Below are 16,041 nucleotides of genomic sequence, written 5' to 3'. Positions count from 1 at the left end.
AAGTTGCTGATGGTAGAGGTGTAACTGCTGTGACCTGTGACAGGGCATGATTTTTAAAAACCTAAGCAGGAGCAGACGGATGGCAGACCCAGATTAAATGCTCTATAAACACTCCATTTTAGGGGGCTGTAAAACCAATGAATCCCAACCACATCCCTGAAGGATTCTGTGAAATAATCTGTTTCTTTATTGCGTATTGTAAAGGTACAATATTACCTTTTTCACTTTTACTGGGATACTTTGGAATGCAACAAATACCTAATACAGACATTTTATTAAAACAAGTTGTAACAGAAGACCAGGTATAACTGATGAAATATTTGCTCTGGTAAATCTTAGTGCTTCACTGGTCTTTGCAAACAAAACTGTTTTGGAACAAAAATGCCCATAATGAAGAAGCAAAACATGGACTGGCATCCTTTTGGCACACCCACTTGAAAGCATCTCCAAAAGCAGACAGTTCTTTTCCAGACCTACAGATAGTATCACCAAAAGCCTTTCTTCCTCAGTGTTTTGTAACTAAAACAAAACAAGTTGATTATTAAATCCAGCCTTTGCTGCTTCATTCTCATTAAAAGTAATTTAAGCTTCCTCAGTTTGAAGTGAGAATTATTCAACATCGCACACCACTACAAATCTCAGAACAGACTGTTGTAAGCAGTAGCTTTGCTGCAGTTTAATCTGATGAACTCTAAGTAGTATTTCTCCTTTTGCACCAAAGGAAACTATAAAATATTTTAAAAATAGAGAGGATTTGACATTTTCTTTTTCAGGAAAGGAAAAGGTGAACACCAAGTGCTGCAGAGAAGGGGACATATAGGAAACTAAGGTACAGGGTATTCCACAGGCAGAACAGCACTCAGTGTTGCATCAAAGTAGTCATCATTGCCACGAGGCTGCTCGCTGTCAGCTATGCACAACTATTGCTATGAATTCATGCTAAAAGGCATGAATCCACTATCAGAAGAGAGAGAAGCTGCAATTGGAAATCCTTTGCATGACTCAGTATGCACAGCACATCACTCCACAGATTAAGGGCATTTGAAAATTACATAGAAAAAAAATTAAAAACCCTCTCAAAAACATCAACCGGTGTTGTTTGCTAATTAATACATTTACTAATATGCTAAAATATTCAATTCTTTATCCTTTATCCTATTTAACACAAAAATTGTAAGAGAAAATATTGACATATATAAGAGAAAATTAAACATATCAAATTGTATAAAGCAGAATCAGAAATGCCAATATCAGGGGAAGGTGACAAAGCACAGGTTTTTTTTCCCCAAAAATTGAGGGGACAGTCAGGCCAATTTACAAATTTTAAGGAAAAAAAAAACTTTAAATCAAAAGAACTAAACTTTAATCTGAAGAGCCCAGTTTGCATATTTAAAACATTTCTTATTAGAATCAGCCTCTCTTTTTCCATTAAAGCCTCAAATTTCATAGTTACTGAGTTTTTAATTCAGAATTCAAACTTTTAAAATATTCTTTATGTGCCTGTATACAATACAGCAATGTTTTTTTTAAATATCACATGAACTACTGGAAAAAAAAACACATAGTGAAAAGGAGACCATGAAGCAACTTTTCAATTTTCTCTTCTGCACCAGGTTTTGACTACAAGCAGTTCAAGAAGGGAGCCACTTCTGCTGCATCACAGTGTTCCTTAATGGGGTGGCTGAACACTGGAGAGGAAAAAGTTACAGCTGCTTGTGCAAGCACCAGGACTACAGACCGAAGGCAGTTAGCACCATTATTACTCACTAAGTTATTTCTTAGCAATTTTTATAAACATGGAATATGCGGTCAAACCACTCCTTAATTACATGACTAATTCTAAAGGTCAAACATTAATATCCAACAGCACACTGACAACTGAAGACCAAGAGCACTGCTTCTCACAAACTAAGAAGTGAAATTGGTCAAAATGTACTCAGGAAAAAAAAGAAAGAAAGAAAAAAAATCTAAAATGACTACTATACAAGGGCTATCATCGTAACAGTGGAGAAGTAATAGAGCCCAGCTGGCTCCATTGATTTCTCGCAGGCTGATACCAGGTGGTGAAAGGTTTCTACCCAGCTCACCTCTGTCTCCCAGAAAAAGGAGAGTGAGTAAATAGGAGCATCCCTCCGCCTGTCTGCCATCCATACAGCCTTGTTAGTCATGGCACTGGCCTGGCACCCAGAGCAGGCTGCTGCCGTTTTCACCATCAGCAGGACCAAAGCAGGCGACAGCACAGGTGTGGCCCCACGCTCTCACCTGTGAGTCACTGCCGGGTGACAGCCACCACCAAGCACAAAGGCAGCCTCAAAACCTGAACCTCTTTCTACAAGTAACAAAACAAAGCTGCCCCACCTACCACTTCTCCAATGCTGAACACGATTTTCTCTGATTTGTCCAAGGCAACATTTCTTGCTGTTTTCTTTGGCAATTCAGTTGTGTGACAACAAAGTTACAGCTGGCAGCTTTATCAGATTCACACCAGTGTTTCCTCCACTGTGAGCAGTGAGGGTATAGCCCTCAGAGTTCAACAGGAGATCTTAAACAAACACACACCGTGACTTTCAACTTTCTCAGAACCAAAACAACCCAATCAAAGAAGGCATGATTACAGATAGGTGGATGCAGCCATAATCCTCTCTCCAGTGCCCTAGATCATAGTGTTTATAAAATCTGGAGAGAGTTTCTATTATTGGAATACAGCAAAATAGATACTGAACAAGTTGGCATAAGTTACCTTGGACTTAAGTCTTTCATATTGCTCAAGAATGTACTGATAAAGAAAGAAAGAAAAAAAAAAAAAGAACTTACTGGAAAACAAAAGGAACAAGAGTTAATCAAAAGGCAACATACCTGGATCCACTGCAACTTACTTCCTGCTGTAGGACAAGGAGCCCCTTCCTTGTCACTATGGGATGGGCTGCTGTCTGCTTCCTACTTTTAAGCCCCTGATCCTCTTCCTAAGTGACGTTGCGGTAGATGACTGGGCGAGCTGCCAGCTTGGAACCACAAGATGAGTCCTGACTCACCGTGTTTCTGCCCTGTGCCAGGAGTTGCTGGTCCTCGGCACCACGTTTAGGAAGCTCAGATAGATGCAAAACACTCTGCCTTGCAAGCGTTGCAGGGTTTCAAATGACAGCATGAGAAAAAAAAAAAAAAGTGCTTTGTTTGTTTCTCTCAGCTCAAATTAACAATGCAGATAGTAGGTGACAAAGTGTGTTGGCTGATTATGCCAAAGGGATAGGTGAAAGTCAACAGGTTCTGTAACTGAAACACAAAGAAATTCTTGGGATCAAAGTCATGTTTCACGGACACAGCAAAATGAAGCTAAGCAATCTGCAAAGGATGGGAAGAGAGAGCACCTGAGGCCTTGTGTCATAAGACTGAGCCCTTGTAACCAGCACAGCACCTCTGTGTCCTCCACATTTCTCCTGCACTCCTTCTGGGTAGCAATGATGTGTCTGCGGTATTTTATCCCTTTCCTTCTCTGCAGGAGAAACAAAGCTGGCTACAACCTCATGTTGTACCTCCTGGCTCCTCAGGGAGGATTGGTGCGCTGCAATGAGTGCAGAAAGACTCAAAGAAATGAATGAGGGAAATGCTGCACAAGGTTGCTGCAAGAACATGGCCCTGACATGGTCCCACACCCACTCAAACCCTTCCTCTCTAGTTCCAGGAAGTTCATACCTATGGCTACACAGGCCCTCCTGAAAAGAGCTACTCACCCCTCCTCCCAAATTCATATCTATCTTCAGTGCCTACTGACAGACCTAATTCTTAAGAAAAGTTTACAGCTGAAACCAGTGACTTCACTAAGTCAACAGGAAAATATTTGAAAGGTCTGTTAGGCTCACTCAAAACCCCACAGAGATAAAGCTCTACTCCTTCTTACTTCCCTGTCAATACCCCAGACACTTGCTCCCAGAGGAAGAGAAAGTTGCTCCTACGACAGTTAAGTGTCGTGTGTGCCATAGACACAGATGAACAAAAGTGCAGCCATTACTTCAGAACTTCTAGACCAAAGGCAACAGTACTACCTGAGAGGTGCCCCAGTCCCACATACACACATCAGCCCCATAATGAAAAAAAATCCTCATTCCTCTTTGAAAAATAAATAAATTAATTAAATTAACCATAGCTCTAGAAAAATGTCTCATTTTTCTCTTCCGTGCTGGATTCACAGTAGACCCTCTCTAATTCATATCTCTGCATCTCATTTTCCCAACCTGTAAAAGCAGGATTGCTCCTGCTTGTTCTCACCACAGGCTGGCATTTGAGCTCCTCTACCAATGGTTAGGACAACACAGGGTGAAATTCAGTACAAAAGCGTTTTATTTTGTGTCGCACTCAAAAAGGGAACTCTTCATTATTCCAAAACAAACTCAGTTTGCATCCAAATCATGTAGCCACCATAATATATATACATATATATATAACTAGGTCAGATTTCAGTCAAGCTCTTTCCTTTGATAGAAACAAGAAAAAGAGTCATCTACTGTAGCACCTGCTTGAAAGTCTACACATCACTGTCAAGCCTCTACTATTTGCTGAAAAATGTTAGAAGCAACACGCTTTATCAATTTGGGGAAAAAAAATCCAAGCAATTAAAAAGGAAATCGTTAGGATTAAGGCTGTGTACTCACAGCTTACATTTTTGTCATCTGAAAAGTGAAATGCTTTAAGCTCTCCCAGAGTCATATTTTGTAAGACACTTCACTGCCAATAAGCTATATACGGTCAAAGGGCTAAACGGTCAGGTATTATCAAGTGTACGACACGTATCCATTTTTTGTTACATACTTTGACCAGTGATAATTGATTCCAAAATAGCAAATAATGAATTATTTCATAGCTAATAATAGGTTCTTTCAGAGCTCCACCTCAAATAAAAATACTTTAAACATACAGTCAGAAGTCACTGATACTGGAGATGCTGCTTGACTTCTTCCCTGAATGAAAAAGAACTTTGCATATCAGCAAAATTGCCTTCTTCTTATGAGTTAGTTATTGTGTGAAGTGCCTCACTGAGTTTTCTGAGGGTGTTAACCAAGAGTTCCTTTACTTAATAAGTAAACATTTACCTTGTTTCTGCGTAACATCTATTCACTGTGTTGTAATCTTACAATTGTGAATACCATTATAAAAGGGAAGAGGAGAAGAAAAGCATGGCTTCTCAAAAAGGCAACAGTAGTTTATCTGAAGGAATCATGAATTTAGCATTAACAAAACTTTAAATCACTGCATGTTTCAAAGCAAAGAACTTAGTTTTACAAGGCAAGAATCTAGGCAATTAAGGCAGTCATCTGAAAAGCCCTAAGACCAAGGTCAGTTTTATTCTGCTGTTGATAACACAAATAATAGGCACACGTGTGCACTAACTTATCATCTTTTTGTAAGAATGCAACTCTTAAGAATAGTCTGCCCCCCCAGCAGGACTGAAAGCAGAATTCCTATTGAAATGAATGCAACATTTTCCAGACTGCTTTGAAAAATCCCTATGCACATGCACTGGAACACAGCTGACAGTGCAAACTGTGCCCATGAAGTCACTCCTGTTTCAAGCTGGCATCCCTTAGCATTTCAGCCATACCCATTAAACCCCCACTCAGCTTGTCAAAGAGATTTTCTACAGAGATTTGCAGAAGTATTAAGAGCATAATCCCTGCAGCTTCCTATGTATCACAAAGTTCATCTCACTGTTACTGCCTACGGCACAGGGTCCTGCTCTGTTATTTCAGTAGCAATCGCGCCACGTAACACCCATGTATGGAGCCATTCAGAGCACCAAGCAACAGGCTGAGCATTCCTTGGAAATGAAAGAAACATGAGACGCACATATCCAAAGCCCGGTTTTGCCAGGCAACCCAGGTTCTAGGTACAACTCCAGGAGACAAAAGGGCTGGTTAAAAAAAGCTTGCAAACTACTGACCTCACACGAGCAATTTTGAGGAAAAGCCCAGAGCAGACAGCAGCTGTTCAAACCAAAGGTGAAGTGTCAGAACAGCAATAGATTGATTTCAAGGACTCCTCCTACTTCACATAATCTTCAAAACAAGCTATAAGCAGTGCCTGGAAGATTTGGCTGATTTTGCTGATTCAGTAATGAGTTTCTTTGCCAGCAAAGAACGGAAATGAGCCCAAGGAAGAGATAGTGGAGAGAGTGATCCCACACATGCACACAGATGGAGCATGCAGAAGTGCAGAAAGAAGGAACTAAGCAGAGGGAGGGAGCAGGGGAAGGGGACTGTAGTTTACAGCTGCTTGAGTAACTGTATTTGCCATACCAATAACAAATTAAGGATTTTCTGATAAACATGCTTTTTAAAGTATTGGGAAAAAATATATCTGTGTGTGTGAAGATGAGAGTGTCACTTTAAACACCTTCAATGATAGAACTGAGGGATATTTTTTCCAATTATTTATATAATGCAATCATTAAACAATGAACTTGTTTAAAATCAGAAAATGCTTTTCTAAATATACCCACAATAGAAAAGTGTTTTGCTTTGTATTTAAGACAATGTGATTAACAGTAACAACTAAGTAGAAAGAGTTCTAATCTGAATTTCTTTGAGTCATCTCCAAACAAGAAGATGTAACAGTTTAGCACCTGTGGGGTTTTTTTATATACACACAGAAAATACTAGTAACAACTACACAAAAAATTCTCCCACACAAAAAGGAAAAGTCAACAGCTTTACTTAAATGAGAAAAAACTATGGCATAGGAAGCATATAAACAGGAGGGGGAATGAATGACTGTTTACAAGGGTGGATAGGATAGGATAGGATAGGACAGGACAGGACAGGACAGGACAGGATAGGACACAATGGGATAGGATGGGATGGGATGGGATAGGAGAAGGGGGAATGGTTCTAAACTAAGACAGGGAAGGTTTAGGTTAGATACTAGGAGGAAGTTTTTCACACAGAGGGTGGTGACACACTGGAACAGGTTGCCCAAGGAGTTGTGAATGCTTGGAGGCATTCAAGGCCAGGCTGGATGTGGCTCTGGGCAGCCTGGTCTGGTGGTTGGCGACCCTGCACGCAGCAGGGGGGTTGAAACTAGATGATGACTGTGGTCATTTTCAACCCAGGCCATTCTATGATTCTATGATTCTGTGAGATCACCCTTGCAACATACAACCACAGCAATTCAAGGGTTGGATCAATTTGCTTTAATATTTTCTATCTGCTAGCAGCCAATAGTTGATAACTGACCACATCATAAAGTGGTTGACCTCTGTGACATTTACTAAAAATATCAGGCAGAGAAACTACCTTCTGAAATCAGTGAGGGATCAGCATGAAAACTGAAGCATACTTCTCTGTTTAAAAAATGAAAATCTTCAACCAGGGTTTATAGATGACTGCTATAAAACTGTGCAGGTGTAGGAGTGCCTTGCCAGCACTCTGAACTTTACTCTTGCTTTTCTCAGAAGGAGTTTGTTTTTCCTTATTTGCTCTACAGACCATATTTTTCTGCATTTCACCTCTATTATATTAATCACTAGTGTAACCAGCTGCACAAAGAATCACAGAGGTTGGAAGGAATTTCAAGATATCATCAAGTCCAACCCCCTGCTAAAGCAGGTTCCCTACAGCTGGTTACACAGGAAAGTGTGCAGAGAAGGATACATCACAACCTTTCTGGGCAGCCTGCTCCAGTGCTGTCATCCACAGAGTGAAGAATTTCATTTGCATGTTTGTATGGAACTTCCTGTGCTCAATTTGTGCCCAGTGCCCCCTGTCCCGTCACTGTACACCACTGAAAGGAGCCTGGTCCCATCCATTTGACTTCCTCACTTTAGATAATCTCCACACTGAACAGTCCCAGGTTTCTCAGCCTTCCCTTATAAAGAAATGGTCCAGTCCTCTAATCATCTTTGTGGCCCTCTACTGGAGAAGATCTCTGTATTTTCTGAACTGAGGAGCCCAGAACTGGACACAGTACTGCAGATGTGGCCTCACTAGGGAAGAGTAGAGGGAGAGGATCACCTCCCTCAAGTAGACAGGAGTTGAAGTTCACATGCTCCCAGGATCTCACGAGCACATAATTCCACTCAGTGCAATTCGATAGGATCTTATGACTAGGATGTCATCTGAATTAGACCTCTACTTATCAGGATGTGGTCCACAAAGACAACAGTTTTCCCTTGCATTAAATGCTTTTCAGTTCCAGAAGACAAAGCACAGACAAAGCACCACGTTATGCATCATGCATTGCATGTCTGATGTTAAGACTTATGGTGGCAAAGGTTCTTAGTTCAACCACGGAAAGGACACTGAAAGGGACAAAATCAGATGATATTAGGAGCTTGGTAATAAGCATAGTGCCTTGCCACATACTCAGCTTCAAACTGAGCAGCCACAGAAGCCAGAGCTGCAGGCTTACTTTGATGTAACCACAGTGCAACAGAGAAGTGAAATTTAAATTATGCCAGCAGGAAAACAGCTATTCTGTGAAATCACGATGTATGATTCACCCACCCGTGCCCTGTCTTCCTGAGTAGTTTGTATCTCTGGATGAGCAACTGCAAGGAGAGGAGTATTGCAAGCATGTACAGCTACGGCTCAATACTTAGCTGATTCAGGTCAAAGTCATTCTAGCAAAAAAATCACCCTAAAAAGCACTGTTCTCATTTCATATTACCCAGTGATATCTCACATAGTGCAACTTTATCACACCACTAGTGAAGATGAAAGTAAATCATCTTAATGTACATTTAGTATTTAATTTTGGGTACTTATGAATGTATCCTTTATCTCACTGCTCCTTGTAACCCTGTTTTTAATGGTAGATGACAGACTACTATATGGTTACAGAGGACACTGGAGTGCTTTCAGGGAAAATTGTACATGAATAAATAACAAAGAGCAGGTTTTAAGACCTTTTTTCCTCTAAACACATCTTCCCAGATTCAGTACAAAATACTAAGAAACTCTGCTTACCAAAGCATTGCCAAATGAAAAGAGGGGAGGAAAAAAAAAAAAAAGGTAAATGGTAAATTCTCCTAGGAAACCAAGTTATAGCCTGCATTAAGAAGAAATCCTACAGGTAAAGATACTGGCAACAGCAGATATACAAACACACTGAGTTTTACATATTCTACATGCTAACAGTTCTTTCACCTAGCATTTAGAAATACATAAATAAAATGGAAGAAATTTCTACTTCCTTCCATTGTGGCTTGTAATAGTTACAGTATAAATTGAGGCACCATGATAAGCCATCAGATTATCTACTAAGATTGTACTACATGACAATTGAGTTGCCAGCAGTTTCAACATTTTGCTCTCCTATCTCTATCAGATCAACCATTGCTGTTTCAAACCTTCGTCAAGTACTGCAACAATTAACAGAGATAACAAAACTCGTCAGATCGTACTGCCTGTACCTTATTTGCCAGGAACAAAATAGCCCTGCATAACTGATAAAAATTAAACCAGGTGCCGTAATTTTATTTGCAACTATTCAAGGACAGTATAATGCAGAAGAAACTTTCACACAGCACTAATGATGTTGCTCATGTTACTAATTCACCTCAGAGATGTAAAAATTATACACTCAGTCACAGATACTGACAAAAATCCATTGTTCATCACACACATGAGAAACTAATGATACAGAAGACATAAGCACCAATCAGCATTTCCACTTAAGGCATATCACAGTGCTAAAATACTGATTTTTTAAATTTTACTTTATTTTTAGAAACAGTTGTAAAAGCCTATGGAACAGAAGCAACATAAACAAATAAAAACCAACACTTCATCCTATTTATCAGTACAGTCTAGACAACATATCAAGGCATTTCATTCCTAATCCTCTCAGACAGTTCTGCTGCCTCTCCAAATACCCACCCAGCAGGCTCAGCATACCCTGCCTATGTCTTTCCATGTTGCAGAAAAATGCTGTGTTTAACCCCACACTTTTAAGCAGCAAGGGAAAGAGTTTTCCTCTCTCCTGTCCTCCCAAATCCCTCCATTCAGGCCCAGCTTGTGAAGTCTGAAAAGCCAAAGTCAGAAGGTAGTAGGTTCTCCAGAACTGCCAGCAGCCCTCTACGAGCAATGCTGCACCCAGCTAGCCCCACCAGTTTGCTCAGGAAGGCTTTTCTTAGCTGCTCCTGCTCACTGGCTATATGGAAGGACATCTATTTGTCCACAGGCTTGCAGAATCAAGTCTTTCACTAGCTGACTGGTGCACAGCTTGTACTCCTTGCTAGGTTAAATGGTGAAGGACTGAATGCTTGCTCTTTGCCTGCAGCTAATTTGCAGATACTTAATGTTTATAATCCAAAGTGGGCGTTCAAATGAGTGCCAGATCTTAATGACTGTATTTTCACACCACTAAGTATTTTAAAGGAAGATAACAAGATATTGTCAGCTCCAAAGCAATTGCATTCCCCAACTAAGTTCTCTGATTAAACACAGGCAGGAGAAACAATACACTTCAAGGAAAAATAAAAGAGCATGTATTGACTCCTTCTGCCAGCCATATTTTCTTAGCATAAGCCAACATCAATCAATCTCTTCACTCAGTGTGCAATTCACACCATCTCCATGCGGAACACATTAATGAGTCTTCATCTAGAAAACAGAAAATCATCAGAATTTATCAGGTGTTCGGCAGTAAGAAGCTCTGCCATACAGAGTGCCCTTTTCTCTGTATTGAAAAAGAAGTTGCAAGATTCTTCTTGCAACGTATGACAAGGGACACTTCATTTCAAAAATACTGCAACACCTAACAGTATGATGATCCAACATCAACTGACAAAATACGCACTTACAAACCAGCCTGAGAGTTTTGTTGTATTGATGTTATTTTGTTGGCTTTTTTTTGTTGTTGTTGTTCCCTCTCTATACTTCTGCCAGTGCTGAATTTAGTGTTAATTAAAGCGCTGATTTGGCGCTTCCCCTAAGGATGCGGCAGCGAGGCAGCTGCATCATTGTCCAGTGAAGCTCAGAGACTGCAATGGTGAAATAGAGAACAAGGAGCTCGTACCAGAATCTCCAGATTTAACACACCACATGAGGCCTCCTGTGAGCGTGAGTCTGTCACTGGGCAACATTCACTCAGCTCTGCTGGAAGATACACCCAGCAGCTGGAGATCACAGACCTGAGCCTAGGAATACTGTACGGCCTTCATACTACAAAACAGGAGTTTTTTCAGTGAGAAAAGAGGTTGTCCCTCCTAAAGTGAAATGATACAAATATATATATATATATATATATATACTCTGCTAAACATGTGGCGTTTTGTGGTGAATAAGCTTCTGCTGGCAACAAAGGCTTTTCCAAACAACTGTTCACATGCCACAGCACAAGCTCAATCCTCCCTTTATAATCTGGGTGAGGAAGAAACAGAGCAGAAACAAGACATCAGAAGTTATCTGCACATAAGACCAATGGGCTGCAGTCCAAGCTGGGTTTCATACACACTATGCAACTTACTAATACCATTATTATGGACTGAAGCTTTTACATACAGTTATGAGAACAGTGGATGACCATTATGAGTTAGTGAATGATCATTAATTGCTCTCAAATGTCGCAGCAAATGCATTTTGCAAAGCAGCCTCAGCTGACATGCTTCGGACTCTTCTAAATCCAGACGAAAATAAGAAATGGTGCATGCATGCAGGGGCAAAGAAGAAGCATTGTCTCCCTTTTGCTGATTTGCATAAGCCTCTTCCTCTTAAATTGCTCCTCTAGAAGAACACTCATCTGCCCCAAAAGAGCACGTGATAAACATTCATCAAAGGGTCAGGATTAAACAACAGGCAGCAAGCACCACATGCAGCTTCTGGAAAGCTAATTGTGGTACATCTGCCCATTAGTTTATACAACCTACAACTGAACACTTATCTGTATATCAGTGCAGAAGTACTGCTTTGCAGCCACTTAACTCTCTTTTCCACAGGCTGCAGCAAAGTACAACAGAGAAAATTGCAAGGGTATCTCAGAGCTCACTACAGAGCACTGTTGGGTTTCCCCTCCCCTTTTTGGCAAACGGCATCCGGATACTGGTATTACCAAGTCTCCTGACAATCTGAAATTCACACTTTAAAGAACTCACTGGCAGATGGATTCGATTTAAAGGATGACAATGAACAGCTGCTGCTGATCACAGGCTTGTAAAGTGAACCCATTCATCCCAAAACAGTTCAAAAGAATGAACCAAAATGGAACAAATGAATTTGAAGAAGTATGGGGGTGCAGTACTAGCCTTCAATAATGTATCAGTTGGTAAAAGACACAAACATGGTGCTGCTATTAATTTATTCCTGTGAGTGCTGGTTCCACTCTGTTAGTGGCATTCCTCAGATTCTCAGAAAGCCAGAGTGGAGCTTCAGTAAAGAATTAAACGACACAATTAAACATCTCCTCAGTGAAGGTGGTTTTTAACTAATTAAGCCATTAAAAGGAGCTGTGTTTAAATTATGCTGGTGAAAAACACAACGTGACAAGATTCAAAATACTGCTGGTAGGTTAGGTTACAGAGTGCTCTCAATCATCATGAAGTCCCATTGAGTCTGCTCTGCCTTCCCCGGCTTCACTTTCAGAACTACAGAGAGGCCCCTTTGCTTCTGAGAAGTCTTCATTTTCCTCTGTGATCCTTTGCTGTTAGGAACAAGTTTCAATTAGGAACAACACAGGCTTTAAAGTACTTGGACTCAATGATCCTCACGGGATCCTTCCAACTCAGGATATTCTATGATTCTAGTTAGCCTTGCAAATAGAATCACCAAGCATTATTGTTCCTATTTAAGAGACAGGGAGCTGACAGAACTGAGTAATACATGCTTCATTTATTTTTAATTCAGAGATTATGCAGCAAAACTAGACATTTTAACTTCACTGTGTTTGTTATGGCCCCTGGATCATTCCTGAGTGACTCAGATTTTCCCAGGCACTTTCTAAAAGTTGTGTTCAGAGCACTTTCACCAACACTGGGAATGAGAGCAATACGCACGGAAGGAAATTCTGCAAGAGCTGCCTCAGGTGGGAACTCATTCCTCCCAGCTCCACTGGGTTTTTTTTGTGGGTGAAAATACATGGTTCTGAGAACAGCGATTGCATTTTACTGGAAAACATATTTGGCTAATATCATGCTTGTTATTCTTAGCTTAGAAACAATGCTATAAAACTTGGAAAAAAAAAATTCCAAGACCTTTGCTAAGGCAATTTTTACCTACAAGAGATATTTATAACATCTTCAAGCAACTCAAAGTATATTTATAATAGTGTGACATCATTAAAACTTTAAAGCCCATGTCTCATGTGAAATACTTATATATTGTATATATCTTATAATTCTCAGTCACTTTTTGTATCAGTACGTAATTTTTAAAGCAGATTTTTATATCATCTATTTTGAACTGAAGTACATTTACTATTCTGCAGAGCACCTTAGTGTATTTCCTTTCTTGATGTCCTTCCTCATGCCCAAGTATCAAGGTAACATGGCTTGATGTCACCAGCTTACACAAATGAAGCATACTGGCTGGCTGACAAATCTCCCATGTGTGCTGCCCTGTCACCACCCCACCTATGTGAGATGGGATGGAAGTACTGCACTGGTCAGTAGGTCAAGGATCCATTGACGTCTAGCTCTAAGACAACGGCTTATTTAACTCATCCTGGGGAGCAGAGGGCCGTTGCCTCAGAGCACACCCTCTCTGACATATTAAAGGGCAGCCTGGTTTTACACATACACAGTAAGGCATGTGTGCTCCCTTGCTTGCACACCTTCTGTGAAGGCCACACATGGCCACCACAGCTTCCCAGAATGGAGGAGTGAGGAGGAAGGGTGCTCTCCACCTGCACGCCAAGGGAGTTTGGCTTCCTTTTGCTTCAATAGAATTGGATCTCATTAGCTAATTTAATTTCCAGCCACATGACATGCACACACACAGCAGAGAACAGAATTAACGTGTTAAGCGTAGACATCTTTTACAGATCCAGTTACAAGAACTAGGAAAGAACCAGCTCATGCTCAGCCCTTCCTTGCCACATAGCTGCACAAATGTCACCTGCACATATCCACCAGCTTCTCACCTTCCCTGTGCACTACAAATAGCTGCTGTATTATAAAATAAACATTCCACCTGTAAGCAAAACCCAAACCTGTTTAACTACCACTTCTTCCCTCTGCCTCATTCCCACCACTCCTTTTCTTCACATCCATTTTTTCTCCACATAGACTTTAATGGCTCTGGGTAAGGTTAGGAAAATCTGACTTAGGCAATAAAAATAACTGTACATAAACTCAGCACAAGCAAAAAGCGAAGCATCTCCCCTCACAGTGAGCATTAAAAAAAAGCACACTAAAATCACTCCCTAAGTCACTGGAGGAAGGAGATGATGATCATTTCTGAACCTTCTGAGTGATAAACTATAAGGTAAAACACTCTCTGCAATGACAAGCTGCTGGTATCCAGAGAACAGTGTGGCTCTCACACATGACACCAATCTTCTGCCTGCAGCACAGGACGCATAAGCAGCAGCAACCTCACCACATGCAAGGATAGCACTCACCATGGCCACATTTATCTATTTCTCAAAAGGCAAATCCCCTCTGTGAGCAGCAAGGCCTTGAATATATTGATGGGAGAGTCCCCTCCTTATCATTAGGATTTAAAAGATCAGGAAACCACGTGTTTTGAAACACAGGATCAAAGGGGAAGAAAAAAAAAACATCACACCATAATAGTTCTCAGGAATTTTATATTTAAAATAAAAAATAAAGGTGATTGGCACAGTTACAGGAGGGTAAATGTCATTTACTCCCATCAAGAATTAAGTTCTATTTTGCTACCCTGAAACAATCAGAAATAATCACCTAGCTTCAGCGATTCCGTGGAGCTAAGCAAAACACGTACCAACAAAAGAACGTTTTGATTTGTTCAAATGAACTGCTTAAGCTAATATTTTCTTAGGTTTCAAAACATTCATTGATAACTGACCATTAGTGACTCGCAGGCTGATGGGGATATGCAGTTTTTGACTCAATGTTTCAGCACCTCCGACATACAATAATCAGCATCAGTGGTGAAACGGGCAGGAGATTTGTTTACGTGATTCTGCTATTTGTTTTGGTCAATCACCTGCAAATAACACTGCCCTGACACCAAAGGATGCACGGAATTAAGAAAAAGTACTATCAACACAAAAACATCAACAATTAAAAAAAAAAATAATAATAAAATTGTACGAGAGAACTCAGGCTGCAGGCAACGATTATTATTGCTATTTCAGAAGAGCACACCGTGTTTTCAGGTAGCAGAACAGAACCGAGAGGGAATTAAAGCAGAACATAAAACAGTCTAAGCCCAAGTGCAGGACACTCACCACATACGCTGCAATTCAAGCTGTACACCCACGGTATTACTACAGCTCTCAGGAAAGGAAAAAACTGCATTTGAACTCAGACACATTCCTTGTGTGCAGTCCCAGGCAAACCTATCCAATTGGATGTATTCATAGCACAAGGGGATTTACGTCACGATGCAATCACTACTTGACGTGATAAGCAGGCGTTGGCTGACACAATCTTTATTTGTGCAGTGAGTCTTCATTGTACCTTCCTGATGGTGTTGATTTTCAAAAGAGGTAGCTCCACACTGAGATGCTTTCCTAACTCTGTCATAGGGAGCAAAGGTTTTTGCCTTCTTCCCCATTCTGGTATTCAGGCTTTGGAAACAGACTGAGAACCATGACAGCCAGCAAACATACTCAAATGTGGGACCTTCCCTACCAAGACACAGTCCCTCTCACTGAGCTTTGGGGGAATCATTTTTTTTTTTTACCTCAAGTGATTAAGCTTCTATAAAATTTGTGGTTTCTAACTTCTAATAGTTGAAACTATTTATTGGCTAAAAACTTCAATGACTAGCCTGCTTTCTCGATGTCTAGGAAACCAGAAAATCAATTGCAATAATTTCAAAAACTTTTATAGATTGCCAGAGTTAGTGCTGAAGTTGTTATTTAAGCTCTGGGGTTCAGAGCTCTGGAGCAATGTCAGGCAACTGTGTA

General features: G+C 40.5%; 1 protein-coding gene across 7 annotated transcripts in view; it reads right to left on the bottom strand.

Moving 5' to 3' along the window:
• Positions 1-16,041, bottom strand: part of EPS8 (epidermal growth factor receptor pathway substrate 8) — a 131,971-nt gene that overhangs the window by 83,136 nt on the left and 32,794 nt on the right. The window contains exon 1 of one of the 7 annotated variants that reach the window (XM_052667316.1): positions 15,358-15,446. The exons of 3 other annotated variants lie outside the window; for them this stretch is intronic. The gene's annotated coding sequence lies outside the window, so the exon portion shown is untranslated. Of the gene's footprint in view, positions 1-2,362; positions 2,505-2,856; positions 3,074-5,932; positions 5,954-15,357; positions 15,447-16,041 lie in introns of those variants that run through there. 3 more of the 7 variants (XM_052667318.1, XM_052667315.1, XM_052667313.1) reach the window with 3 other exon arrangements.

Source organism: Tympanuchus pallidicinctus, unplaced genomic scaffold (genome assembly GCF_026119805.1).
Source record: "Tympanuchus pallidicinctus isolate F22 unplaced genomic scaffold, pur_lepc_1.0 scaffold8, whole genome shotgun sequence".
Classification (NCBI taxonomy): domain Eukaryota; kingdom Metazoa; phylum Chordata; class Aves; order Galliformes; family Phasianidae; genus Tympanuchus; species Tympanuchus pallidicinctus.
Note: the sequence above shows the minus strand (reverse complement) of the source record. Positions and strands in the feature narration are given on the sequence as shown.